This window comes from Salmo trutta, unplaced genomic scaffold (assembly GCF_901001165.1).
Source record: "Salmo trutta unplaced genomic scaffold, fSalTru1.1, whole genome shotgun sequence".
NCBI lineage: Eukaryota > Metazoa > Chordata > Actinopteri > Salmoniformes > Salmonidae > Salmo > Salmo trutta.
The window spans coordinates 8,555-35,483 of record NW_021822192.1 but is presented as its reverse complement, the minus strand read 5'-3'; the positions used below and the strand labels follow the sequence as shown (position 1 = coordinate 35,483).

General features: G+C 40.8%; 15 non-coding genes across 15 annotated transcripts; 3 read left to right on the top strand and 12 right to left on the bottom strand.

The window, feature by feature from the left end:
* Positions 1-419: 419 nt before the first annotated feature.
* Positions 420-491, bottom strand: trnap-ugg (transfer RNA proline (anticodon UGG)). The gene has a single exon. It is a non-coding gene; the product is annotated as a tRNA-Pro (tRNA).
* A 1,333-nt stretch (positions 492-1,824) lies between these two features.
* On the bottom strand, positions 1,825-1,896 carry trnap-ugg (transfer RNA proline (anticodon UGG)). The gene has a single exon. It is a non-coding gene; the product is annotated as a tRNA-Pro (tRNA).
* Positions 1,897-3,229: 1,333 nt separating this feature from the next.
* trnap-ugg (transfer RNA proline (anticodon UGG)) lies at positions 3,230-3,301 on the bottom strand. The gene has a single exon. It is a non-coding gene; the product is annotated as a tRNA-Pro (tRNA).
* A 1,333-nt stretch (positions 3,302-4,634) lies between these two features.
* trnap-ugg (transfer RNA proline (anticodon UGG)) lies at positions 4,635-4,706 on the bottom strand. Its single transcript has one exon. It is a non-coding gene; the product is annotated as a tRNA-Pro (tRNA).
* A 1,332-nt stretch (positions 4,707-6,038) lies between these two features.
* On the bottom strand, positions 6,039-6,110 carry trnap-ugg (transfer RNA proline (anticodon UGG)). The gene has a single exon. It is a non-coding gene; the product is annotated as a tRNA-Pro (tRNA).
* Positions 6,111-7,442: 1,332 nt separating this feature from the next.
* Positions 7,443-7,514, bottom strand: trnap-ugg (transfer RNA proline (anticodon UGG)). The gene has a single exon. It is a non-coding gene; the product is annotated as a tRNA-Pro (tRNA).
* Positions 7,515-8,846: 1,332 nt separating this feature from the next.
* trnap-ugg (transfer RNA proline (anticodon UGG)) lies at positions 8,847-8,918 on the bottom strand. Its single transcript has one exon. It is a non-coding gene; the product is annotated as a tRNA-Pro (tRNA).
* A 1,332-nt stretch (positions 8,919-10,250) lies between these two features.
* trnap-ugg (transfer RNA proline (anticodon UGG)) lies at positions 10,251-10,322 on the bottom strand. Its single transcript has one exon. It is a non-coding gene; the product is annotated as a tRNA-Pro (tRNA).
* A 1,332-nt stretch (positions 10,323-11,654) lies between these two features.
* trnap-ugg (transfer RNA proline (anticodon UGG)) lies at positions 11,655-11,726 on the bottom strand. The gene has a single exon. It is a non-coding gene; the product is annotated as a tRNA-Pro (tRNA).
* A 995-nt stretch (positions 11,727-12,721) lies between these two features.
* On the top strand, positions 12,722-12,793 carry trnar-ucu (transfer RNA arginine (anticodon UCU)). Its single transcript has one exon. It is a non-coding gene; the product is annotated as a tRNA-Arg (tRNA).
* Positions 12,794-13,061: 268 nt separating this feature from the next.
* trnap-ugg (transfer RNA proline (anticodon UGG)) lies at positions 13,062-13,133 on the bottom strand. Its single transcript has one exon. It is a non-coding gene; the product is annotated as a tRNA-Pro (tRNA).
* A 994-nt stretch (positions 13,134-14,127) lies between these two features.
* Positions 14,128-14,199, top strand: trnastop-uca (transfer RNA opal suppressor (anticodon UCA)). The gene has a single exon. It is a non-coding gene; the product is annotated as a tRNA-Sec (tRNA).
* Positions 14,200-22,481: 8,282 nt separating this feature from the next.
* On the top strand, positions 22,482-22,553 carry trnaa-cgc (transfer RNA alanine (anticodon CGC)). Its single transcript has one exon. It is a non-coding gene; the product is annotated as a tRNA-Ala (tRNA).
* Positions 22,554-23,381: 828 nt separating this feature from the next.
* Positions 23,382-23,454, bottom strand: trnav-aac (transfer RNA valine (anticodon AAC)). Its single transcript has one exon. It is a non-coding gene; the product is annotated as a tRNA-Val (tRNA).
* A 966-nt stretch (positions 23,455-24,420) lies between these two features.
* Positions 24,421-24,493, bottom strand: trnav-cac (transfer RNA valine (anticodon CAC)). Its single transcript has one exon. It is a non-coding gene; the product is annotated as a tRNA-Val (tRNA).
* Positions 24,494-26,929: the final 2,436 nt, after the last annotated feature.

Here is a 26,929-nt window from a genome sequence, read left to right as displayed (position 1 = left end):
GGTCAAAGAATTTCACTTTCCACAGAAATAACAGTCAGGATATGAATCGATGTCTCGATGTTGCTAGCACTCTTCACATAGCATTGGTGGTATAGTGGTGAGCATAGCTTCCTTCCAAGCAGTTGACCTGGGTTCGATTCCAGGCTAATGCAGAGCCTGAGAAACTCACTAGTTTTAGGGGCTGGGTGTCATTTCAAGTGTATTACATTGGAATCAATGTTCGTGGAAGTCAGATTTGCTCTTACTTTTTGCAGGTTTTCTAAATGAAGTGCGACATTGAGCCAACTCGTGAATATCACAATAGATTAGCAGTCCATCGCCTAAACCATTCAGCCACCTCGTCCTGCGCCCAAGAGGTGGCTGTTTGCGACCAGTGGCCCGAGATCTGCCTGTCTGAGCTTGTTAAAAGATCTGCAAAAGGGCTCATCCGGGATTTGAACCCGGGACCTCTCGCACCCAAAGCGAGAATCATACCCCTAGACCAACGAGCCTTACACAAGAATAAAATTGTTTTTCTTTCTGCGGCAATGACAATGAGGATATCGATTGTTGTTGTCCATGGTGCTTGGAAAGATTGAACCTCATGTGAGTGTTTGTGCTATACTTGTGAGTATAGCAGTCTTCCAAACTGTTGACCAGGCTTCAGTTCAAATCTTTTGTATTTCATCTGCTGTGTCTTTCACATTCTGTCTTCTTAAGCCGTGACAGCAAACTGATGATGAGTGTTGACAAATGAATATTGAGCAAAATGAGATCAATTAATATTTTAAAAGTGAAAATGAAAAAATAAAACTTCAAAAAGAATGGAGCTCATTTATTTTGAGTTGATTGATGCATCAGTACGTGAATCAAAGTAAACAAATGTAAAAAATACCCATTCAAATCGATCAGTTTTCAACTAGAGAGATTGAGACGCGTCGTATCTGTCTCAAGCTTCCATAACTGTTTATGTTACACCTCCACATCTGCCATTGAAAGGTGGTGGAGCTAGAGCGGTGTTAGTCAAACCATGAGACATACCTATAATCGGTCTTCTCACAAAAACATATGTAGCTTCTGAACCGTTTGACCTACAAAATCGTATGACCACTCCCTGGGAAGGGGAGACCCTCACGAACACGGTGGTGTTCTCAATTTGTCTCTACGTCCCCCACAAGTGTCAGGGGACTCGTCTGAAGTCGGAACCCTTTATGTGCCAACTTCTGTTTGTAGAATCCAAAATCTTTGGGCTACAATCTAATGTGACCCAACTTGTCACAATGTTCTCAGTTTTGCCCTACGTTCCCCACAAGTGTCACGGGACTAATCTGAAGGTAACAGGTACTGATTAAAATGATAGATTTTTTAACCAGGGACCACTCGCACCCTAAGCCATAATCGTACACCTACACCAACGATCCGTTTGGTCAAAGAATTTTCACTTTCCACAGAAATAACAGTCAGGATATGAATCGATGTCTCGATGTTGCTAGCACTCTTCACATAGCATTGGTGGTATAGTGGTGAGCATAGCTTCCTTCCAAGCAGTTGACCTGGGTCCGATTCCAGGCTAATGCAGAGCCTGAGAAACTCACTAGTTTTAGGGGCTGGGTGTCATTTCAAGTGTATTACATTGGAATCAATGTTCGTGGAAGTCAGATTTGCTATTAGTTTTTGCAGGTTTTCTAAATGAAGTGCGACATTGAGCCAACTCGTGAATATCACAATAGATTAGCTGTCCATCGCCTAAACCATTCAGCCACCTCGTCCTGCGCCCAAGAGGTGGCTGTTTGCGACCAGTGGCCCGAGATCTGCCTGTCTGAGCTTGTTAAAAGATCTGCAAAAGGGCTCATCCGGGATTTGAACCCGGGACCTCTCGCACCCAAAGCGAGAATCATACCCCTAGACCAACGAGCCTTACACAAGAATAAAATTGTTTTTCTTTCTGCGGCAATGACAATGAGGATATCGATTGTTGTTGTCCATGGTGCTTGGAAAGATTGAACCTCATGTGAGTGTTTGTGCTATACTTGTGAGTATAGCAGTCTTCCAAACTGTTGACCAGGCTTCAGTTCAAATCTTTTGTATTTTATCTGCTGTGTCTTTCACATTCTGTCTTCTTAAGCCGTGACAGCAAACTGATGATGAGTGTTGACAAATGAATATTGAGCAAAATGAGATCAATTAATATTTTAAAAGTGAAAATGAAAAAATAAAACTTCAAAAAGAATGGAGCTCATTTATTTTGAGTTGATTGATGCATCAGTACGTGAATCAAAGTAAACAAATGTAAAAAATACCCATTCAAATCGATCAGTTTTCAACTAGAGAGATTGAGACGCGTCGTATCTGTCTCAAGCTTCCATAACTGTTTATGTTACACCTCCACATCTGCAATGAAAGGTGGTGGAGCTAGAGCGGTGTTAGTCAAACCATGAGACATACCTATAATCGGTCTTCTCACAAAAACATCTGTAGCTTCTGAACCGTTTGACCTACAAAATCGTATGACCACTCCCTGGAAAGGGGAGACCCTCACGAACACGGTGGTGTTCTCAATTTGTCTCTACGTCCCCCACAAGTGTCAGGGGACTCGTCTGAAGTCGGAACCCTTTATGTGCCAACTTCTGTTTGTAGAATCCAAAATCTTTGGGCTACAATCTAATGTGACCCAACTTGTCACAATGTTCTCAGTTTTGCCCTACGTTCCCCACAAGTGTCACGGGACTAATCTGAAGGTAACAGGTACTGATTAAAATGATAGATTTTTTAACCAGGGACCACTCGCACCCTAAGCCATAATCGTACACCTACACCAACGATCCGTTTGGTCAAAGAATTTTCACTTTCCACAGAAATAACAGTCAGGATATGAATCGATGTCTCGATGTTGCTAGCACTCTTCACATAGCATTGGTGGTATAGTGGTGAGCATAGCTTCCTTCCAAGCAGTTGACCTGGGTTCGATTCCAGGCTAATGCAGAGCCTGAGAAACTCACTAGTTTTAGGGGCTGGGTGTCATTTCAAGTGTATTACATTGGAATCAATGTTCGTGGAAGTCAGATTTGCTCTTACTTTTTGCAGGTTTTCTAAATGAAGTGCGACATTGAGCCAACTCGTGAATATCACAATAGATTAGCATGTCCATCGCCTAAACCATTCAGCCACCTCGTCCTGCGCCCAAGAGGTGGCTGTTTGTGACCAGTGGCCCGAGATCTGCCTGTCTGAGCTTGTTAAAAGATCTGCAAAAGGGCTCATCCGGGATTTGAACCCGGGACCTCTCGCACCCAAAGCGAGAATCATACCCCTAGACCAACAAGCCTTACACAAGAATAAAATTGTTTTTCTTTCTGCGGCAATGACAATGAGGATATCGATTGTTGTTGTCCATGGTGCTTGGAAAGATTGAACCTCATGTGAGTGTTTGTGCTATACTTGTGAGTATAGCAGTCTTCCAAACTGTTGACCAGGCTTCAGTTCAAATCTTTTGTATTTCATCTGCTGTGTCTTTCACATTCTGTCTTCTTAAGCCGTGACAGCAAACTGATGATGAGTGTTGACAAATGAATATTGAGCAAAATGAGATCAATTAATATTTTAAAAGTGAAAATGAAAAAATAAAACTTCAAAAAGAATGGAGCTCATTTATTTTGAGTTGATTGATGCATCAGTACGTGAATCAAAGTAAACAAATGTAAAAAATACCCATTCAAATCGATCAGTTTTCAACTAGAGAGATTGAGACGCGTCGTATCTGTCTCAAGCTTCCATAACTGTTTATGTTACACCTCCACATCTGCCATTGAAAGGTGGTGGAGCTAGAGCGGTGTTAGTCAAACCATGAGACATACCTATAATCGGTCTTCTCACAAAAACATCTGTAGCTTCTGAACCGTTTGACCTACAAAATCGTATGACCACTCCCTGGAAGGGGAGACCCTCACGAACACGGTGGTGTTCTCAATTTGTCTCTACGTCCCCCACAAGTGTCAGGGGACTCGTCTGAAGTCGGAACCCTTTATGTGCCAACTTCTGTTTGTAGAATCCAAAATCTTTGGGCTACAATCTAATGTGACCCAACTTGTCACAATGTTCTCAGTTTTGCCCTACGTTCCCCACAAGTGTCACGGGACTAATCTGAAGGTAACAGGTACTGATTAAAATGATAGATTTTTTAACCAGGGACCACTCGCACCCTAAGCCATAATCGTACACCTACACCAACGATCCGTTTGGTCAAAGAATTTTCACTTTCCACAGAAATAACAGTCAGGATATGAATCGATGTCTCGATGTTGCTAGCACTCTTCACATAGCATTGGTGGTATAGTGGTGAGCATAGCTTCCTTCCAAGCAGTTGACCTGGGTTCGATTCCAGGCTAATGCAGAGCCTGAGAAACTCACTAGTTTTAGGGGCTGGGTGTCATTTCAAGTGTATTACATTGGAATCAATGTTCGTGGAAGTCAGATTTGCTCTTACTTTTTGCAGGTTTTCTAAATGAAGTGCGACATTGAGCCAACTCGTGAATATCACAATAGATTAGCTAGTCCATCGCCTAAACCATTCAGCCACCTCGTCCTGCGCCCAAGAGGTGGCTGTTTGTGACCAGTGGCCCGAGATCTGCCTGTCTGAGCTTGTTAAAAGATCTGCAAAAGGGCTCATCCGGGATTTGAACCCGGGACCTCTCGCACCCAAAGCGAGAATCATACCCCTAGACCAACAAGCCTTACACAAGAATAAAATTGTTTTTCTTTCTGCGGCAATGACAATGAGGATATCGATTGTTGTTGTCCATGGTGCTTGGAAAGATTGAACCTCATGTGAGTGTTTGTGCTATACTTGTGAGTATAGCAGTCTTCCAAACTGTTGACCAGGCTTCAGTTCAAATCTTTTGTATTTCATCTGCTGTGTCTTTCACATTCTGTCTTCTTAAGCCGTGACAGCAAACTGATGATGAGTGTTGACAAATGAATATTGAGCAAAATGAGATCAATTAATATTTTAAAAGTGAAAATGAAAAAATAAAACTTCAAAAAGAATGGAGCTCATTTATTTTGAGTTGATTGATGCATCAGTATGTGAATCAAAGTAAACAAATGTAAAAAATACCCATTCAAATCGATCAGTTTTCAACTAGAGAGATTGAGACGCGTCGTATCTGTCTCAAGCTTCCATAACTGTTTATGTTACACCTCCACATCTGCAATGAAAGGTGGTGGAGCTAGAGCGGTGTTAGTCAAACCATGAGACATACCTATAATCGGTCTTCTCACAAAAACATCTGTAGCTTCTGAACCGTTTGACCTACAAAATCGTATGACCACTCCCTGGAAAGGGGAGACCCTCACGAACACGGTGGTGTTCTCAATTTGTCTCTACGTCCCCCACAAGTGTCAGGGGACTCGTCTGAAGTCGGAACCCTTTATGTGCCAACTTCTGTTTGTAGAATCCAAAATCTTTGGGCTACAATCTAATGTGACCCAACTTGTCACAATGTTCTCAGTTTTGCCCTACGTTCCCCACAAGTGTCACGGGACTAATCTGAAGGTAACAGGTACTGATTAAAATGATAGATTTTTTAACCAGGGACCACTCGCACCCTAAGCCATAATCGTACACCTACACCAACGATCCGTTTGGTCAAAGAATTTTCACTTTCCACAGAAATAACAGTCAGGATATGAATCGATGTCTCGATGTTGCTAGCACTCTTCACATAGCATTGGTGGTATAGTGGTGAGCATAGCTTCCTTCCAAGCAGTTGACCTGGGTTCGATTCCAGGCTAATGCAGAGCCTGAGAAACTCACTAGTTTTAGGGGCTGGGTGTCATTTCAAGTGTATTACATTGGAATCAATGTTCGTGGAAGTCAGATTTGCTCTTAGTTTTTGCAGGTTTTCTAAATGAAGTGCGACATTGAGCCAACTCGTGAATATCACAATAGATTAGCTGTCCATCGCCTAAACCATTCAGCCACCTCGTCCTGCGCCCAAGAGGTGGCTGTTTGCGACCAGTGGCCCGAGATCTGCCTGTCTGAGCTTGTTAAAAGATCTGCAAAAGGGCTCATCCGGGATTTGAACCCGGGACCTCTCGCACCCAAAGCAAGAATCATACCCCTAGACCAACGAGCCTTACACAAGAATAAAATTGTTTTTCTTTCTGCGGCAATGACAATGAGGATATCGATTGTTGTTGTCCATGGTGCTTGGAAAGATTGAACCTCATGTGAGTGTTTGTGCTATACTTGTGAGTATAGCAGTCTTCCAAACTGTTGACCAGGCTTCAGTTCAAATCTTTTGTATTTCATCTGCTGTGTCTTTCACATTCTGTCTTCTTAAGCCGTGACAGCAAACTGATGATGAGTGTTGACAAATGAATATTGAGCAAAATGAGATCAATTAATATTTTAAAAGTGAAAATGAAAAAATAAAACTTCAAAAAGAATGGAGCTCATTTATTTTGAGTTGATTGATGCATCAGTACGTGAATCAAAGTAAACAAATGTAAAAAATACCCATTCAAATCGATCAGTTTTCAACTAGAGAGATTGAGACGCGTCGTATCTGTCTCAAGCTTCCATAACTGTTTATGTTACACCTCCACATCTGCATTGAAAGGTGGTGGAGCTAGAGCGGTGTTAGTCAAACCATGAGACATACCTATAATCGGTCTTCTCACAAAAACATATGTAGCTTCTGAACCGTTTGACCTACAAAATCGTATGACCACTCCCTGGGAAGGGGAGACCCTCACGAACACGGTGGTGTTCTCAATTTGTCTCTACGTCCCCCACAAGTGTCAGGGGACTCGTCTGAAGTCGGAACCCTTTATGTGCCAACTTCTGTTTGTAGAATCCAAAATCTTTGGGCTACAATCTAATGTGACCCAACTTGTCACAATGTTCTCAGTTTTGCCCTACGTTCCCCACAAGTGTCACGGGACTAATCTGAAGGTAACAGGTACTGATTAAAATGATAGATTTTTTAACCAGGGACCACTCGCACCCTAAGCCATAATCGTACACCTACACCAACGATCCGTTTGGTCAAAGAATTTTCACTTTCCACAGAAATAACAGTCAGGATATGAATCGATGTCTCGATGTTGCTAGCACTCTTCACATAGCATTGGTGGTATAGTGGTGAGCATAGCTTCCTTCCAAGCAGTTGACCTGGGTTCGATTCCAGGCTAATGCAGAGCCTGAGAAACTCACTAGTTTTAGGGGCTGGGTGTCATTTCAAGTGTATTACATTGGAATCAATGTTCGTGGAAGTCAGATTTGCTCTTAGTTTTTGCAGGTTTTCTAAATGAAGTGCGACATTGAGCCAACTCGTGAATATCACAATAGATTAGCTGTCCATCGCCTAAACCATTCAGCCACCTCGTCCTGCGCCCAAGAGGTGGCTGTTTGCGACCAGTGGCCCGAGATCTGCCTGTCTGAGCTTGTTAAAAGATCTGCAAAAGGGCTCATCCGGGATTTGAACCCGGGACCTCTCGCACCCAAAGCAAGAATCATACCCCTAGACCAACGAGCCTTACACAAGAATAAAATTGTTTTTCTTTCTGCGGCAATGACAATGAGGATATCGATTGTTGTTGTCCATGGTGCTTGGAAAGATTGAACCTCATGTGAGTGTTTGTGCTATACTTGTGAGTATAGCAGTCTTCCAAACTGTTGACCAGGCTTCAGTTCAAATCTTTTGTATTTCATCTGCTGTGTCTTTCACATTCTGTCTTCTTAAGCCGTGACAGCAAACTGATGATGAGTGTTGACAAATGAATATTGAGCAAAATGAGATCAATTAATATTTTAAAAGTGAAAATGAAAAAATAAAACTTCAAAAAGAATGGAGCTCATTTATTTTGAGTTGATTGATGCATCAGTACGTGAATCAAAGTAAACAAATGTAAAAAATACCCATTCAAATCGATCAGTTTTCAACTAGAGAGATTGAGACGCGTCGTATCTGTCTCAAGCTTCCATAACTGTTTATGTTACACCTCCACATCTGCAATGAAAGGTGGTGGAGCTAGAGCGGTGTTAGTCAAACCATGAGACATACCTATAATCGGTCTTCTCACAAAAACATCTGTAGCTTCTGAACCGTTTGACCTACAAAATCGTATGACCACTCCCTGGAAAGGGGAGACCCTCACGAACACGGTGGTGTTCTCAATTTGTCTCTACGTCCCCCACAAGTGTCAGGGGACTCGTCTGAAGTCGGAACCCTTTATGTGCCAACTTCTGTTTGTAGAATCCAAAATCTTTGGGCTACAATCTAATGTGACCCAACTTGTCACAATGTTCTCAGTTTTGCCCTACGTTCCCCACAAGTGTCACGGGACTAATCTGAAGGTAACAGGTACTGATTAAAATGATAGATTTTTTAACCAGGGACCACTCGCACCCTAAGCCATAATCGTACACCTACACCAACGATCCGTTTGGTCAAAGAATTTTCACTTTCCACAGAAATAACAGTCAGGATATGAATCGATGTCTCGATGTTGCTAGCACTCTTCACATAGCATTGGTGGTATAGTGGTGAGCATAGCTTCCTTCCAAGCAGTTGACCTGGGCCCGATTCCAGGCTAATGCAGAGCCTGAGAAACTCACTAGTTTTAGGGGCTGGGTGTCATTTCAAGTGTATTACATTGGAATCAATGTTCGTGGAAGTCAGATTTGCTATTAGTTTTTGCAGGTTTTCTAAATGAAGTGCGACATTGAGCCAACTCGTGAATATCACAATAGATTAGCTGTCCATCGCCTAAACCATTCAGCCACCTCGTCCTGCGCCCAAGAGGTGGCTGTTTGCGACCAGTGGCCCGAGATCTGCCTGTCTGAGCTTGTTAAAAGATCTGCAAAAGGGCTCATCCGGGATTTGAACCCGGGACCTCTCGCACCCAAAGCGAGAATCATACCCCTAGACCAACGAGCCTTACACAAGAATAAAATTGTTTTTCTTTCTGCGGCAATGACAATGAGGATATCGATTGTTGTTGTCCATGGTGCTTGGAAAGATTGAACCTCATGTGAGTGTTTGTGCTATACTTGTGAGTATAGCAGTCTTCCAAACTGTTGACCAGGCTTCAGTTCAAATCTTTTGTATTTCATCTGCTGTGTCTTTCACATTCTGTCTTCTTAAGCCGCGACAGCAAACTGATGATGAGTGTTGACAAATGAATATTGAGCAAAATGAGATCAATTAATATTTTAAAAGTGAAAATGAAAAAATAAAACTTCAAAAAGAATGGAGCTCATTTATTTTGAGTTGATTGATGCATCAGTACGTGAATCAAAGTAAACAAATGTAAAAAATACCCATTCAAATCGATCAGTTTTCAACTAGAGAGATTGAGACGCGTCGTATCTGTCTCAAGCTTCCATAACTGTTTATGTTACACCTCCACATCTGCAATGAAAGGTGGTGGAGCTAGAGCGGTGTTAGTCAAACCATGAGACATACCTATAATCGGTCTTCTCACAAAAACATCTGTAGCTTCTGAACCGTTTGACCTACAAAATCGTATGACCACTCCCTGGAAAGGGGAGACCCTCACGAACACGGTGGTGTTCTCAATTTGTCTCTACGTCCCCCACAAGTGTCAGGGGACTCGTCTGAAGTCGGAACCCTTTATGTGCCAACTTCTGTTTGTAGAATCCAAAATCTTTGGGCTACAATCTAATGTGACCCAACTTGTCACAATGTTCTCAGTTTTGCCCTACGTTCCCCACAAGTGTCACGGGACTAATCTGAAGGTAACAGGTACTGATTAAAATGATAGATTTTTTAACCAGGGACCACTCGCACCCTAAGCCATAATCGTACACCTACACCAACGATCCGTTTGGTCAAAGAATTTTCACTTTCCACAGAAATAACAGTCAGGATATGAATCGATGTCTCGATGTTGCTAGCACTCTTCACATAGCATTGGTGGTATAGTGGTGAGCATAGCTTCCTTCCAAGCAGTTGACCTGGGTCCGATTCCAGGCTAATGCAGAGCCTGAGAAACTCACTAGTTTTAGGGGCTGGGTGTCATTTCAAGTGTATTACATTGGAATCAATGTTCGTGGAAGTCAGATTTGCTCTTACTTTTTGCAGGTTTTCTAAATGAAGTGCGACATTGAGCCAACTCGTGAATATCACAATAGATTAGCAGTCCATCGCCTAAACCATTCAGCCACCTCGTCCTGCGCCCAAGAGGTGGCTGTTTGTGACCAGTGGCCCGAGATCTGCCTGTCTGAGCTTGTTAAAAGATCTGCAAAAGGGCTCATCCGGGATTTGAACCCGGGACCTCTCGCACCCAAAGCGAGAATCATACCCCTAGACCAACAAGCCTTACACAAGAATAAAATTGTTTTTCTTTCTGCGGCAATGACAATGAGGATATCGATTGTTGTTGTCCATGGTGCTTGGAAAGATTGAACCTCATGTGAGTGTTTGTGCTATACTTGTGAGTATAGCAGTCTTCCAAACTGTTGACCAGGCTTCAGTTCAAATCTTTTGTATTTTATCTGCTGTGTCTTTCACATTCTGTCTTCTTAAGCCGTGACAGCAAACTGATGATGAGTGTTGACAAATGAATATTGAGCAAAATGAGATCAATTAATATTTTAAAAGTGAAAATGAAAAAATAAAACTTCAAAAAGAATGGAGCTCATTTATTTTGAGTTGATTGATGCATCAGTACGTGAATCAAAGTAAACAAATGTAAAAAATACCCATTCAAATCGATCAGTTTTCAACTAGAGAGATTGAGACGCGTCGTATCTGTCTCAAGCTTCCATAACTGTTTATGTTACACCTCCACATCTGCATTGAAAGGTGGTGGAGCTAGAGCGGTGTTAGTCAAACCATGAGACATACCTATAATCGGTCTTCTCACAAAAACATATGTAGCTTCTGAACCGTTTGACCTACAAAATCGTATGACCACTCCCTGGGAAGGGGAGACCCTCACGAACACGGTGGTGTTCTCAATTTGTCTCTACGTCCCCCACAAGTGTCAGGGGACTCGTCTGAAGTCGGAACCCTTTATGTGCCAACTTCTGTTTGTAGAATCCAAAATCTTTGGGCTACAATCTAATGTGACCCAACTTGTCACAATGTTCTCAGTTTTGCCCTACGTTCCCCACAAGTGTCACGGGACTAATCTGAAGGTAACAGGTACTGATTAAAATGATAGATTTTTTAACCAGGGACCACTCGCACCCTAAGCCATAATCGTACACCTACACCAACGATCCGTTTGGTCAAAGAATTTTCACTTTCCACAGAAATAACAGTCAGGATATGAATCGATGTCTCGATGTTGCTAGCACTCTTCACATAGCATTGGTGGTATAGTGGTGAGCATAGCTTCCTTCCAAGCAGTTGACCTGGGTCCGATTCCAGGCTAATGCAGAGCCTGAGAAACTCACTAGTTTTAGGGGCTGGGTGTCATTTCAAGTGTATTACATTGGAATCAATGTTCGTGGAAGTCAGATTTGCTCTTAGTTTTTGCAGGTTTTCTAAATGAAGTGCGACATTGAGCCAACTCGTGAATATCACAATAGATTAGCTGTCCATCGCCTAAACCATTCAGCCACCTCGTCCTGCGCCCAAGAGGTGGCTGTTTGCGACCAGTGGCCCGAGATCTGCCTGTCTGAGCTTGTTAAAAGATCTGCAAAAGGGCTCATCCGGGATTTGAACCCGGGACCTCTCGCACCCAAAGCGAGAATCATACCCCTAGACCAACGAGCCTTACACAAGAATAAAATTGTTTTTCTTTCTGCGGCAATGACAATGAGGATATCGATTGTTGTTGTCCATGGTGCTTGGAAAGATTGAACCTCATGTGAGTGTTTGTGCTATACTTGTGAGTATAGCAGTCTTCCAAACTGTTGACCAGGCTTCAGTTCAAATCTTTTGTATTTCATCTGCTGTGTCTTTCACATTCTGTCTTCTTAAGCCGCGACAGCAAACTGATGATGAGCGTTGACAAATGAATATTGAGCAAAATGAGATCAATTAATATTTTAAAAGTGAAAATGAAAAAATAAAACTTCAAAAAGAATGGAGCTCATTTATTTTGAGTTGATTGATGCATCAGTACTGTGAATCAAAGTAAACAAATGTAAAAAATACCCATTCAAATCGATCAGTTTTCAACTAGAGAGATTGAGACGCGTCGTATCTGTCTCAAGCTTCCATAACTGTTTATGTTACACCTCCACATCTGCAATGAAAGGTGGTGGAGCTAGAGCGGTGTTAGTCAAACCATGAGACATACCTATAATCGGTCTTCTCACAAAAACATCTGTAGCTTCTGAACCGTTTGACCTACAAAATCGTATGACCACTCCCTGGAAAGGGGAGACCCTCACGAACACGGTGGTGTTCTCAATTTGTCTCTACGTCCCCCACAAGTGTCAGGGGACTCGTCTGAAGTCGGAACCCTTTATGTGCCAACTTCTGTTTGTAGAATCCAAAATCTTTAGGGCTACAATCTAATGTGACCCAACTTGTCACAATGTTCTCAGTTTTGCCCTACGTTCCCCACAAGTGTCACGGGACTAATCTGAAGGTAACAGGTACTGATTAAAATGATAGATTTTTTAACCAGGGACCACTCGCACCCTAAGCCATAATCGTACACCTACACCAACGATCCGTTTGGTCAAAGAATTTTCACTTTCCACAGAAATAACAGTCAGGATATGAATCGATGTCTCGATGTTGCTAGCACACTTCACATAGCATTGGTGGTATAGTGGTGAGCATAGCTGCCTTCTAAGCAGTTGACCTGGGTTCAATTCCCAGCCAATGCAGAGCCTTGAGAAATTCGCTAGTTTTAGGGGCTGGGTGTCATTTCAAGTGTATTACATTGGAATCAATGTTCTTGGAAGTCAGATTTGCTCTTACTTTTTGCAGGTTTTCTAAATGAAGTGCGACATTGAGCCAACTCGTGAATATCACAATAGATTAGCAGTCCATCGCCTAAACCATTCAGCCACCTCGTCCTGCACCCAAGAGGTGGCTGTTTGCGACCAGTGGCCCGAGATCTGCCTGTCTGAGCTTGTTAAAAGATCTGCAAAAGGGGTCATCCGGGATTTGAACCTGGGACCTCTCGCACCCAAAGCGAGAATCATACCCCTAGACCAACGAGCCTTACACAAGAATAATATTGTTTTTCTTTCTGCGGCAATGACAATGAGGATATCGATTGTTGTTGTCCATGGTGCTTGGAAAGATTGAACCTCATGTGAGTGTTTGTGCTATACTTGTGAGTATAGCAGTCTTCCAAACTGTTGACCAGGCTTCAGTTCAAATCTTTTGTATTTCATCTGCTGTGTCTTTCACATTCTGTCTTCTTAAGCCGCGACAGCAAACTGATGATGAGTGTTGACAAATGAATTTTTAGCAAAATGAGATCAATTAATATTTTAAAAGTGAAAATGAAAAAATAAAACTTCAAAAAGAATGGAGCTCATTTATTTTGAGTTGATTGATGCATCAGTACGTGAATCAAAGTAAACAAATGTAAAAAATACCCATTCAAATCGATCAGTTTTTCAACTAGAGAGATTGAGACGCGTCGTATCTGTCTCAAGCTTCCATAACTGTTTATGTTACACCTCCACATCTGCAATGAAAGGTGGTGGAGCTAGAGCGGTGTTAGTCAAACCATGAGACATACCTATAATCGGTCTTCTCACAAAAACATCTGTAGCTTCTGAACCGTTTGACCTACAAAATCGTATGACCACTCCCTGGAAAGGGTAGACCCTCACGAACACGGTGGTGTTCTCAATTTGTCTCTACGTCCCCCACAAGTGTCAGGGGACTCGTCTGAAGTCGGAACCCTTTATGTGCCAACTTCTGTTTGTAGAATCCAAAATTTTTAGGCTACAATCTAATGTGACCCAACTTGTCACAATGTTCTCAGTTTTGCCCTACGTTCCCCACAAGTGTCACGGGACTAATCTGAAGGTAACAGGTACTGATTAAAATGATAGATTTTTTAACCAGGGACCACTCGCACCCAAAGCCATAATCGTACACCTACACCAACGATCCGTTTGGTCAAAGAATTTTCACTTTCCACAGAAATAACAGTCAGGATATGAATCGATGTCTCGATGTTGCTCGCACACTTCACATAGCATTGGTGGTATAGTGTTGAGCATAGCTGCCTTCAAAGCAGTTGACCTGGGTTCGATTCCCGGCCAATGCAGAGCCTTGAGAAATTCACTAGTTTTAGGGGCTGGGTGTCATTTCAAGTGTATTACATTGGAATCAATGTTCTTGGAAGTCAGATTTGCTCTTACTTTTTGCAGGTTTTCTAAATGAAGTGCGACATTGAGCCAACTCGTGAATATCACAATAGATTAGCAGTCCATCGCCTAAACCATTCAGCCACCTCGTCCTGCACCCAAGAGGTGGCTGTTTGCGACCAGTGGCCCGAGATCTGCCTGTCTGAGCTTGTTAAAAGATCTGCAAAAGGGCTCATCCGGGATTTGAACATGGGACCTCTCGCACGCAAAGCGAGAATCATACCCCTAGACCAACGAGCCTTACACAAGAATAATATTGTTTTTCTTTCTGCGGCAATGACAATGAGGATATCGATTGTTGTTGTCCATGGTGCTTGGAAAGATTGAACCTCATGTGAGTGTTTGTGCTATACTTGTGAGTATAGCAGTCTTCCAAACTGTTGACCAGGCTTCAGTTCAAATCTTTTGTATTTCATCTGCTGTGTCTTTCACATTGGAGACTAATATTTCACGGATACCTGGGTTTATCGATTCCAGAGTGCAAGCAGATAGCTTCCCTGGGGCTACATTCCACCACTTAAAAGGAGTAGTATTGAAATTAGAACAACATCCAACAGTGGAGAAGGTGGTGTTATCGGGAGGGCTAAATAACTGCCTTTTGAAACAGCTGGCGTTAACCTCCTGGAAGCAACTACAACAACTGTTGATAGTGGCAGAAAGTAAATTTCCTAATGCCACACTATGTGCCCATTACTAAGACTCAACTTCAACAGATCTAAAATGTCCTTATCTGGGGGTCAGGAAACCTGTCAAAGGCTTGTTTGACTGCCCGCAGTCCCAAAGAGGTTTCAATGTTTGTATATAATGAGTTAATATCTACTGAAAATAGGAATCCCCTCGTGGTAATTTGAGACCTTTAAGTTTACCAACAAATCATACCTGTCTTTTACATAAGAAGCATGCTTCTGAGATAGCGGATTGATAAAATGATCAATATATTCAGCAATTCGATACGATTCCGATCCACAGTCACTAACAATTGGGCAGCCACTAGGGATCTGAGAGGGCACAGACCACTCTTCCAAGGGTTTGTGGATTTTTGGGAGGAGATAGAATTGTCTTGGTACCTCCGGGCCCAACGGATAAGTATATTGCTTGGGAGTAAAACTTTTATCAAGCAGTTCCAACAATATTGTCTTAATCATGTTTTGAGTCTCAGATTGAATCGAGTGATCTAATGCTACAATTTTTCGCGTTATTCAATTGCCTGTTAGCCTCCAATAAATACTGTAGTCTGTCCATGATTACAATCTGTGATCCTTTGTCTGCAGGTTTGATAACTATACTCCGATTTGACCCCAACAATTCAATAGTGTCTGACTCCAATTGCGTGATATTCCCCTTAATTACCGGCCCAGGTCGGAAACGCCTAAATGCATCGAGATCCCTCCTGATCAATGTTTGAATGGATGGAGATATCGATTTTATTCTAGGTTCCCAAACCGAGGGATCTGTAAACGGCACAAAAGGAATGTCAGTATCATAATTAAAATGATCCAACAATTTCAGCCTCCTATGGTATATGTGTAAGTCCCTACGAAGCTCCATCCGGTCTAGAATTCCGGGAGTGGGGATAAAAGACAGTCCCCATTCCAATACATTTCTTTGTATCTCAGAAAGCCTATGAGTGAGAGATTAGTAATATTTGAATGTGGAGCTGTATTAGAGCCCTGTTCTCCCCTTACATGTTTAAATTATCCAACCAAAAGTTTAAGATGGTTTTTCCTGTTTCAGATGTCCAGTGTACTGGGTCACGTGGCAATGTGTGAAACCTAAGTTTACTAATCTCAGGTAAATAAGTACATTGCTCTAGGATCCTTTGATTAAGTTGATCCAAGAGTGACTGTTGCTGTTTTTCCAGTCTCAGTAGTTAAGGGATGATTTTAATGATAAGTTTTATCTTCAGATCCATGGCACTGCCATGGGTAAGAAGTTTGCTCCAGCCTTTGCCAACTTGTGTTTTTGGGAAGAGACTGTTTCCTAAGTGTAAGACCCTTCCTTTTTTATATCTCAGGTATTTGGATGACATCTATGAGTTCTATGAAGGACTTTGAGTGTTTTTTTTTTTGAAACCCTCAATACACATCCTGCCATTACAACATCCCACAATATACAAAGGGAAAAACTAGAGTTTTTGGACACTCAGGTTCTTTGTATTTTCTGAGGGGTTAACTAAATGATTGGCCACAAAAGTCTTCTTCAAGCAGACAGATAGGCATGCTCTGCTGCATAAGGCAAGTTATCATCCAAAACATACCTTTAGAGGGATAATTAAATCTCAGCTGATCTGGTTTAATAGAATTTGTACATTATGTGAGCACGTGGAAGAGGCAACCATTCTTTTTAGAGCCTTGGGGCCACGGGGATATTTCAAACGTTTCCCTAGGGGGATAAAAGCAGAGGTAGGCCAATTATTTGGAAGGGGGTTACAATAAAAACAGCAGAATCACACAATTTGATACCATCTGTTACTACATACTCTGGGAGCTTGGGTGGATTTAGTAGGACCTTGAGGTCTAACTTCCGGGAAGCTCAACAAGCTGTGGATGGGCTGGTAGATTGTAGAGTAATCTCAGCCTATCGAAAAAATAAAAACCTCGGGGACATGTTAGTCCACTCCGCCTTCCAGACGAAATATGTACCTAAAATTGGATAAATATTATTTGGGGAGACCCAAATACATTGTCAATGCCTTCTCGGGTTTGGGGTTCCTTGTAAGACAGAATTGAATTGTCCACTGTAAACTTGATTTATGGAATTAAGTGCAAATTGTGCCAAAAGATTTATATAGGAGAAACAAAGAATGCACTACAGGTCAGACTCAAACAACATCTATACCATATGGCTAAAGGTAATAAGAGTACTGTATTGTATTTGCATTTTGGCTTACATGCAGTGGAAAATTAGAGTATTTCTGGTCTGGAGACAAATGGGAGCTGGTCCAGGACAGACAGGGGATGGACAGAACTTGGATTGGGCGCCTCCAAACAATAGATCCTAAGGGCTTGAATGAAAAATATTAAACGTTTGTTTATCTACCTGATGGGAGGTGCCATCTCCGGTGAGGTTAAATTAGTATCTTTTTTAGGGGCTAGGAACAAGTGGGGGGCCGTGGGAGAGCCGCTCATGATAAATGTTTGTTATTTCATTTATGAATTCATTCTTATGTTTTTCAAGCACTTCCCATTAATGATGGCACTTATTTTATTTATATACTTTATTTATTCGTTAGTGTGGCGAGGTTTTACCTTATTTCTTGTATACTTTTATAGCGCTTATTTTGAGTTGAAAGCACTTATTTTTACACTTAGTGTGGTCTGTTGATTCGTCTATTGTGGATTTGTCTTTGTTTAATAGCACTTGTCCTTAATGCGTACTTTTTATTTGTTGGGCGGTTCCCCTATTTGGCCCTCTCCTTTTCCCTTATTTTTTCCTTGGATCCCGAATCTAACCCCAGTTCCCAATCCCAGTTCCTATACCTAAACTTAGCCCCTAGACCCTAATACTCAACCCTAACCCCTAGTCCCGAAATCCCAGTCCCTATACCCTACTTTAACCCCTAGATCTGAACACTTAACTCCTAGTTCCCAAATCCTGATTCCCTATCCTAACCCCTAGACCCTTATACCTAACCCCCAGTTCCTAAAATCCTAATCCCCCACCCCAATCCCTAGATCCTCATGCCTAATCCCAATTCCCCATCCTAACCTTAACCCCTTATCTAACCCTAACTCTTGGAGCTCATATACCTAACTCTAACCCCTAGACACTCATACCCAACCCTAACTCCTGGACTATTGTTCTGACCTTGGCCCCTGGTCTCTAATCCTTAGGATTGTATTCCTGGTTCTTAACCCAGGTTTTATTTTAAATTATGATCCTGGTCCTCTTATTATTCTTCCCCCCCCCTTTTTTTTGTAATTAAAGTCTCTCTATACAATAGTTTTACCATATATTTTAAAAGGTTTGCCAGTGCGCATTAGATTCTTCTGTCATTATTAAACCTAACCCCAACCCTTAGATCTCTGGCTCCACTTGGATTGAATGGCAAAATGTAAGTAGGTAAACTATTCATACATCTCATATTTACAAACACAACCCTCCCAATAAACACCAGACTGGAAACAATAAGAGATCACAATAGGCCAGTGCAACGCAAGGTGAAAAACCACAAAAAAAGCTGAATTTATCATAACCCCTGACCCTAACAGAATTCATTGACACATGGAATGAGTACCGTATTTATACAGAGAATAGTTATTTAAAAAATAAGGCATTTATGAAAATTCGAATACATGCAATGAATATCAGTCAAATTAGGTTTACTCCTTGCAGAAAAATCAAGCAGCAGTTTCTGTAGTGTAGTGGTTATCACCTTCGCTTTACACGCCCCTTTTTGGATGTTCAGGAAGTGGATGAGCAGCAGGTGTCAGTACTTGAGAGAGAATATCGTTTTTTGGGGGGTTTTATTTGACATACGTTTTAAAGTTTGTTTTTGTTATTATCCCCCATCAGCGTGAGCTGTTTGGGGGATATTGCTTAAAATAACCGGACGGACAACATGGCTTCGACATCAAGAATACAAACTATAAGAAAGGACAACAGTGAAATCAGAATTTTAAAGGAAGAACAGAAAAAAGAACATGAGAAGGAACTGACGGTGAACGTGGAAATAAGTGACGAGATAATAACGATGGAATTGCTGAGAGGAATAAGGGAAGTTTGTGGAACAATACTTGGATGTCGAATGAAAGACGGAAATAAGTATGAAATAACAATGTCTCATGTAAATGGAAAAGAAAGACTAATAGACGGGCTAAAGATAAAGAACTGTCAAATCATGGCTAAAGAATTAGGGAACGATGAGCTGGTGGTGTCCTTTTTGAACTTGCCCGCATACATTACGGATGAGGAGATAGAGAAACTAAAAGGCTGGAAGGTGAAGGCGACCACGCCAATCAAGAGGAGGATGTGGCCAGGAACGGACATTGTAGATGGGACGAGATTTTGCAAGGTAAAGTTTACAGACAATGTGCAATCCTTGCCATATTCTACTAAATTTAACACTGTCGAGGGATTTGAATATTTGTGTAATCCACGACAATCAAGTGAAGGTATGTAGATGACGTATTCAGCCGGGGCACATACTAAAGGAATGTCCGGAATTCACATGCCACAAATGTAGTGAACAAGGGCATTATGCCAGAGAATGTCGGAACATAGGAAATGTGTGCAAAATGTGTGACTTGTACTGGGATCCTTAAAGTCAAGCTAACGTTGAATTTCTGGAAAAATAGAAAACTAAAGTTACAAAGGAAAGTAATTGTTGCAAATGCTTTGGTATTATCTAAATTTGTGTATGTTTTGGGAGTCCTGGACATGCCTGAGTGGGTTCTAAATGAATTGAATAATGTGGCATCTAATTTTATATGGGATGGAAAGGAGTGAGAATCTCAGAAAACATTGATAGCTGACTATGTAGATGGAGGTTTAAAACTTGTAGATTTAGATGTCCAAAGAAAAGCTTTAGGATAAAAACAGTAAAGAAATATTTGTATGACAGTGAAGATTATGGCTGGAAACACTTCTTTAAAGTCTACAGAGGAGAGTGGTGGTTGTGAGGATAATGTTTATTGATGGGGCTTAAGGGCAATGTTTGAAAAGGTACCAGATTTTTATAAAGAGGTGCTAAATGCATGGGCAGAGTTGTTGCCTAATGTATATTATGAATGTGGACATATTGACCTGATTATGAATCAACCTATATTTCTGAATGAGAAAATCAAGAACAAAGAAAAAGTTTTGTATAATAAAGAATTTATGAGTGCAGGTCTACGGCAAATAAAAGATTATACATATGAGGTAATTCCAGGGTTTTTACCTGGGGAAGCTATTTGACATGATCAGTGAATGGGATGAAGAGGTGGGAAGGGAACAGTGAAGAATATGTATAACAAGATAAAGAATAGTATACCAAGAGAATGGGTTGATTTAATAAATAGTGAAGTTGAAAGAGAAGATTTATTTGTATTTGTTCATTGGTAGCAGTAAGAAGTACATTTATCTAGTATACCAGTGAAAAGATTGTATAGAATAATGGTAGGAAAAGTGTGTAGAAGGCCGGCTGCTGAGAAATTTTGGAAAGTAGTTTTTCCGGAATTAGATGAAAAAAAGATATGGGAAAATTTAAATGTAAAATATAATAGTAAGGAGTGTGAAAATAATGATTTCAAATTAAGACATAATAGAATATTTACAAAGGTGGTGCTAAAGCATATAAATGGTGAGATAGAAAGGGAATGCGACGTATGTGGACGTTTCCCGGAAACTCTTATGCATTTGTTTATAGAATGTGAGGATTTAAAATATTTATTTTGTAAAGTTAAGGAAATGTTATGTAGAAACTGGGGGGGAGATTTTGTGAAAAAGTATGCGTGGGAGGAACTTTTGTTATTTGGAGTGTCTGGTAAATGTGAGGGTGTTAATGTGTGTTTGTTGAATATGGTTTTGAGTTTTGCGAGGTATGCTATTTTTTGTAGGAGGAATTATGTTTCTTTTGACAGAAAGAGGGTTCAGGTGTGGAGTATATTTATAGCACTGTTCAGTAAACACATAGATATGTTGTTTAATTATGGGATGGAATATTTTGATGAATCTTTTGTTGAATGGAGTGGTTTAATTTAACGAGAGGAGAGTGGAGGTATCACTTATAATTTTTGAAAGCACTGTTTTGATATTTTCTTTGTTGATTGTTATTTGAAAGAGTTTTTTTTTTTATTATTATTTTTTTTGTTATGTCTTAGTCATGTATGTTTTTTGTATTATTTTTTTTCTTTGGGTTCCTTGAATTTGATAGGGGGTGAATTGTTCACCTGCCTCTGTTAGTCTAGTGTCTTCTGTATTATTCTCTGTGGATTGTACTGTAAACAGTAGATTGTACTGTAAACATTGTAAACAAGAATTTTTGATGATAAAAAAAAAAAAAAAAGTGGTAAGGCGTCGGTCTCGTAAACCCGAAGATCATGGGTTCAAATGCCGTCCGTACCTGTATGAAAGACATCTGACATCATGGACCTGTGCATTTATTGGAGGACTTTGCAGAAAAAGCAAGTAGTATCAATATTGCAACACAGCTATTATAGTAAGGGGATGTATCTCTATGGTAGAGCCAGTACTTTACATGTATGCGGTCCAACGTTAATCCCCAACTTCTCTGTTGAGTGTATTTAGTTGTTAAATGATCTTTTGCACAACTCCCACTTTCCAGAATGTTGACATTCTAAGAAGGAAATAGATATGCTAAATCATCTGTTTCTGTAAACTGAAACACATGGGTTCAATCCTTGTTCGACGTTTATGGAAGATAGCTGATATTATGGAAATGTACATTCATTAGAACAGTGTAAAGAAAAGGTAAATTGTATTGATATGACCACTGCGACCTGTATGCTCTAGTCGGCTGGCCCTCGCTACCTATTCGTCACCAGACCCACTGGCTCCAGGTCATCTATAAGTCAATGCTAGGTAAAGCTCCGCCTTATCTCAGCTCACTGGTCACGATAACAACACCCACCAGTAGCACGCGCTCCAGCAGGTATATCTCACTGGTCATCCCCAAAGCCAACACCTCCTTTGGCCGCCTTTCCTTCCAGTTCTCTGCTGCCAATGACTGGAACGAATTGCAAAAATCGCTGAAGCTGGAGACTTATATTTCCCTCACTAACATTAAACATCAGCTATCTGAGCAGCTAACCGATCGCTGCAGCTGTACATAGGCCATCTGTAAATAGTCCACCCAATCTACCTTCCTCATCCCCATATTGTTTTTATTTACTTTCTGCTCTTTTGCACACCAGTATTTTTTACTTGCACATCATAATCTGCTCATGTATCACTCCAGTGTTAATTTGCTAAATTGTAATTACTTCGCTACTATGGCCTATTTATTGCCTTACCTCCTCATGCCATTTGCACACACTGTATATAGAATTTCTTTTTTTCTATTGTGTTATTGACTGTACGCTTGTTTATTCCATTTGTAACTTTGTGTTGTTGTTTGTGTCGCACTGCTTTGCTTTATCTTGGCCAGGTCGCAGTTCTCAATGAGAACTTGTTCTCCACCAGCTTACCTGGTTAAATAAAGGTGAATTAAAATAAGAAACATTTTTATCTGTCCCAGAAAGGGAATGTAGCTCAGTGGTAGAGCGCATGCTTCGCATGTGTGAGGTCCTGGGTTCAATCCCCAACATCTCCATTTAAAATTATTGCATTGACCCAACTCCGGGCGGAAACAACGCTCATTGACACATTCAAGAAGTATCATAGTGGTAACAGAGAAATTCGTTAATGCCTTATTTTGGAAATTTGAATACGTGTCATGAATATCGGTAAAATTCGGTTTACTCCTTGCAGCTAATTGTAAAAGCAGTTTCTGTAGTATAGTGGTTATCACGTTCGCTTAACACGCAACAGGTCCTCGGATCGAAGCCGGGCGGAAACAGTGCTCTTTAACACTTGCTGTAGGTACTTTACTTTTAACAGAGAATAGTTATTTTCAGCAAAATGTAGCAAAATGTAGCAGCAGTTTCTGTAGTGTAGTGGTAATCACATTTGCTTAACACGCGAAAGGTCCTCGGTTCGAAACCGGTTGGAAACAGTGCTCTTTGACACGTGCAGTAGGTACTGCACTTTTAACATAGAATAGTTATTATCATAAATTCTGTATTTTGGAAATGCGAATACGTGCCATGAATATCGGTAAAATTCGGTTTACTCCTTGCAGCTAATTGTAGCAGCAGTTTCTATAGTGTAGTGGTTATCACATTCGCTTAACACGCGAAAGGTCCTCGAATCAAAATCGGTTGGAAACAGTGCTCTTTGACACGTGCAGTAGGTACTGTACTTTTAACAGAGAATAGTTATTTTCATAAATTCTGTATTTTATTAATTCGAATACGTGCCATGAATATCTGTAAAATTCGGTTTACTCCTTGTAGCAAACTGTAGCAGCAGTTTCTGTAGTGTAGTGTTTATCACGTTCTCTGTTAAAAGTACAGTGCCTACTGCACGTGTCAAAGAGCACTGTTTCCGCCCAGTTTCGAACCGAGGACCTTTCGCGTGTTAAGCGAACGTGATAACCACTACACTACAGAAACTGCTGCTACAGTTTGCTACAAGGAGTAAACCGAATTTTACAGATATTCATGGCACGTATTCGAATTTCCAAAATACAGAATTTATGAAAATAACTATTCTGTGTTAAAAGTACAGTACCTACTGCACGTGTCAAAGAGCACTGTTCCCATCCGGTTTTGATCCGAGGACCTTTCGCGTGTTAAGTGAACGTGATAACCACTACACTACAGAAACTGTTTCTACAATTAGCTGCAAGGAGTAAACCGAATTTTACCGATATTCATGGCACGTATTCGAATTTCCAAAATAAGGCATTAATGAAATTCTCTGTTACCGCTATAGTACTTCTTGAATGTGTCAATGAGCGTTGTTTCCACCCGGTTTCGAACCAGGGACTTTTCGCGTGTGAAGCTAACGTGATAACCACTACACTACAGAAACTGCTGCAACAATTATCGGCAAGGAGTAAACCGAATTTTACTGATATTCATGGCACGCGTTCAAATTTCCAAAATTAGGCATTTATGAAAATATCTATTCTCTATTAAAAGAACAGTACCTACTGCACGTGTCAAAGAGCACTGTTTCCACCCGGTTTCGAACAGAGGACCTTTCGCATGTTAAGCGAACGTGATAACCACTACACTACAGAAACTGCTGCTTGATTTTTCTGCAAGGAGTAAACCGAATTTTACAGATATTCATGGCACGTATTCGAATTTCCTAAATAAGGCATTAATGAATTTCTCTGTTACCACTATGATACTTCTTGAATGTGTCAATGAGCATTGTTTCCGCTGGTTTCGAACCAGGGACCTTTCGTGTGTGAAGCGAACGTGATAAACACTACACCACAGAAACTACTGCTACAATTAGCTGCAAGGAGTAAACCGAATTTTAAAGATATTCATGGAACGTATTCGAATTTCCAAAATAAGGGATTCATGAAATTCTCTGTGGTACTAATTGAATGTGTCAATGAGCGTTGTTTCCGCCTGGTTTCGAACCAGGGACCTTTCGCGTGTGAAGCGAACGTGATAACCACTACACTATAGAAACTGCTGATTGATTTTTTTGCAAGGAGTAAACTGAATTTTTCAGATATTCATGGCACGTATTCGAATTTCCAAAATAAGGCATAAATGAAATTCTCTGTTACCGCTATAGTACTTCTTCAATGTGTCAATGAGCGTTGTTTTCGCCCGGTTTAGAACCAGGGACCTTTCGCGTGTGAAGTGAACGTGATAACCACTACACCACAGAAACTAGTACTACAATTAGCTGCAAGGAGTAAACCGAATTTTAAAGATATTCATGGCACGTATTCGAATTTCCAAAATAAGGGATTAGTGAAATTCTCTGTTACCACTATGGTACTTCTTCAATGTGTCAATGAGCATTGTTTTCGCCCGGTTTAGAACCAGGGACCTTTCGCGTGTGAAGTGAACGTGATAACCACTACACCACAGAAACTGCTGCTACAATTATTGCAAGGAGTAAACCGAATTTTACTGATATTCATGGCACGTGTTCAAATTTCCAAAATTAGGCATTTATGAAAATATCTATTCTCTATTAAAAGAACAGTACCTACTGCACGTGTCAAAGAGCACTGTTTCCACCCGGTTTCGAACCGAGGACCTTTCGCATGTTAAGCGAACATGATAACCACTAGACTACAGAAACTGCTGCTTTATTTTTCTGCAAGAAGTAAACCGAATTTTACAGATATTCATGGCACGTATTCGAATTTCCAAAATAAGGCATTTATGAAAATAATTATTTTCTGTTTAAAGGACAGTACCAACTGCATGTGTCAAAGAGCACTGTTTCTGCCCGGTTTCAAACCGAGGAACTTTCGCGTCCTCGGTTCGACGTGATAACCACTAGACTACAGAAACTGCTGGTACCATTAGCTGCAAGGAGTAAACCGAATTTTACCGATATTCATGGCACGTATTCGAATTTCCAAAATAAGTCATTAAGGAATTTCTCTGTTATCACTATGATACTTCTTGAATGTGTCAATTAGCGTTGTTTACGCCGGGTTTCGAACCAGGGACCTTTCGCGAGTGAAGCTAACGTGATAACCACTACACTACATAAACTGCTGCAACACTTATCTGCAAGGAGTAAACCGAATTTTACTGATATTCATGGCACGTGTTCAAATTTCCAAAATTAGGCATTTATGAACATAACTATTCTCTATTAAAAGAACAGTACCTACAGCACTTGTCAAAGAGCACTGTTCCCGCCCGGTTTCGAACCGAGGACCTTTCGCATGTTAAGCGAACGTGATAACCACTACACTACATAAATTGCTGTTTGATTTTTCTGCAAGGAGTAAACCGAATTTTACAGATATTCATGGCACGTATTCGAATTTCCAAAATAAGGCATTTATGAATTTCTCTGTTACCACTATGATACTTCTTGAATGTGTCAATGAGCATTGTTTCTGCTGGTTTCGAACCAGGGACCTTTCCTGTGTGAAGCGAACGTGATAAACACTACACCACAGAAACTACTGCTACAATTAGCTGCAAGGAGTAAACCGAATTTAAAAGATATTCATGGAACGTATTCGAAATTCCAAAATAAGGGATTCATGAAATTCTCTGTGGTACTAATTGAATGTGTCAATGAGGGTTGTTTCCGCCTGGTTTCGAACCATGGACCTTTCACGTGTGAAGCGAACGTGATAACCACTACACTACAGAAACTGCTGCTTGATTTTTCTGCAAGGAGTAAACTGAATTTTACAGATATTCATGGCACGTATTCGAATATCAAAAATAAGGGATTAATAAAATTCTCTGTTACCACTATGGTACTTCTTCAATGTGTCAATGAGCGTTGTTTCCGCCTGGTTTCGAACCAGGGACCATTCGCGTGTGAAGCAAACCTGAAAACCACTACACTACAGAAACTGCTGCTACAATTATTGAAAGGAGTAAACAGAATTTTACTGATATTCATGGCACGTGTTCAAATTTCCAAAATTAGGTATTTATGAAAATAACTATTCTCTGTTAAAAGTATAGTGCCTACTGCACGTGTTAAAGAGTACTGTTTCCACCCGTTTTTCGAACCGAGGACATTTCGCGTGTAAAGCGAACGTGATAACCACTAGACTACAGAAACTGCTGCTGAATTTTTCTGCAAGAAGTAAACCGAATTTTACAGATATTCATGGCACGTATTCGAATTTCCAAAATAAGGCATTTATGAAAATAATTATTCTCTCTTTAAAGTACAGTACCTACTGCATGTGTCAAAGAGCACTGTTTCTGCCCGGTTTCAAACTGAGGACCTTTCGCATGTAAAGCGAATGTGATAACCACTACAGTACAGAAACTGCTGGTACAATTAGCTGCAAGGAGTAAACCGAATTTTACTGATATTCATGGCACGTGTTCAAATTTCCAAAATAAGGCACTAATGAAATTCTCTGTTACCACTACTGTACTTCTTGAATTTGTCAATGAGCGT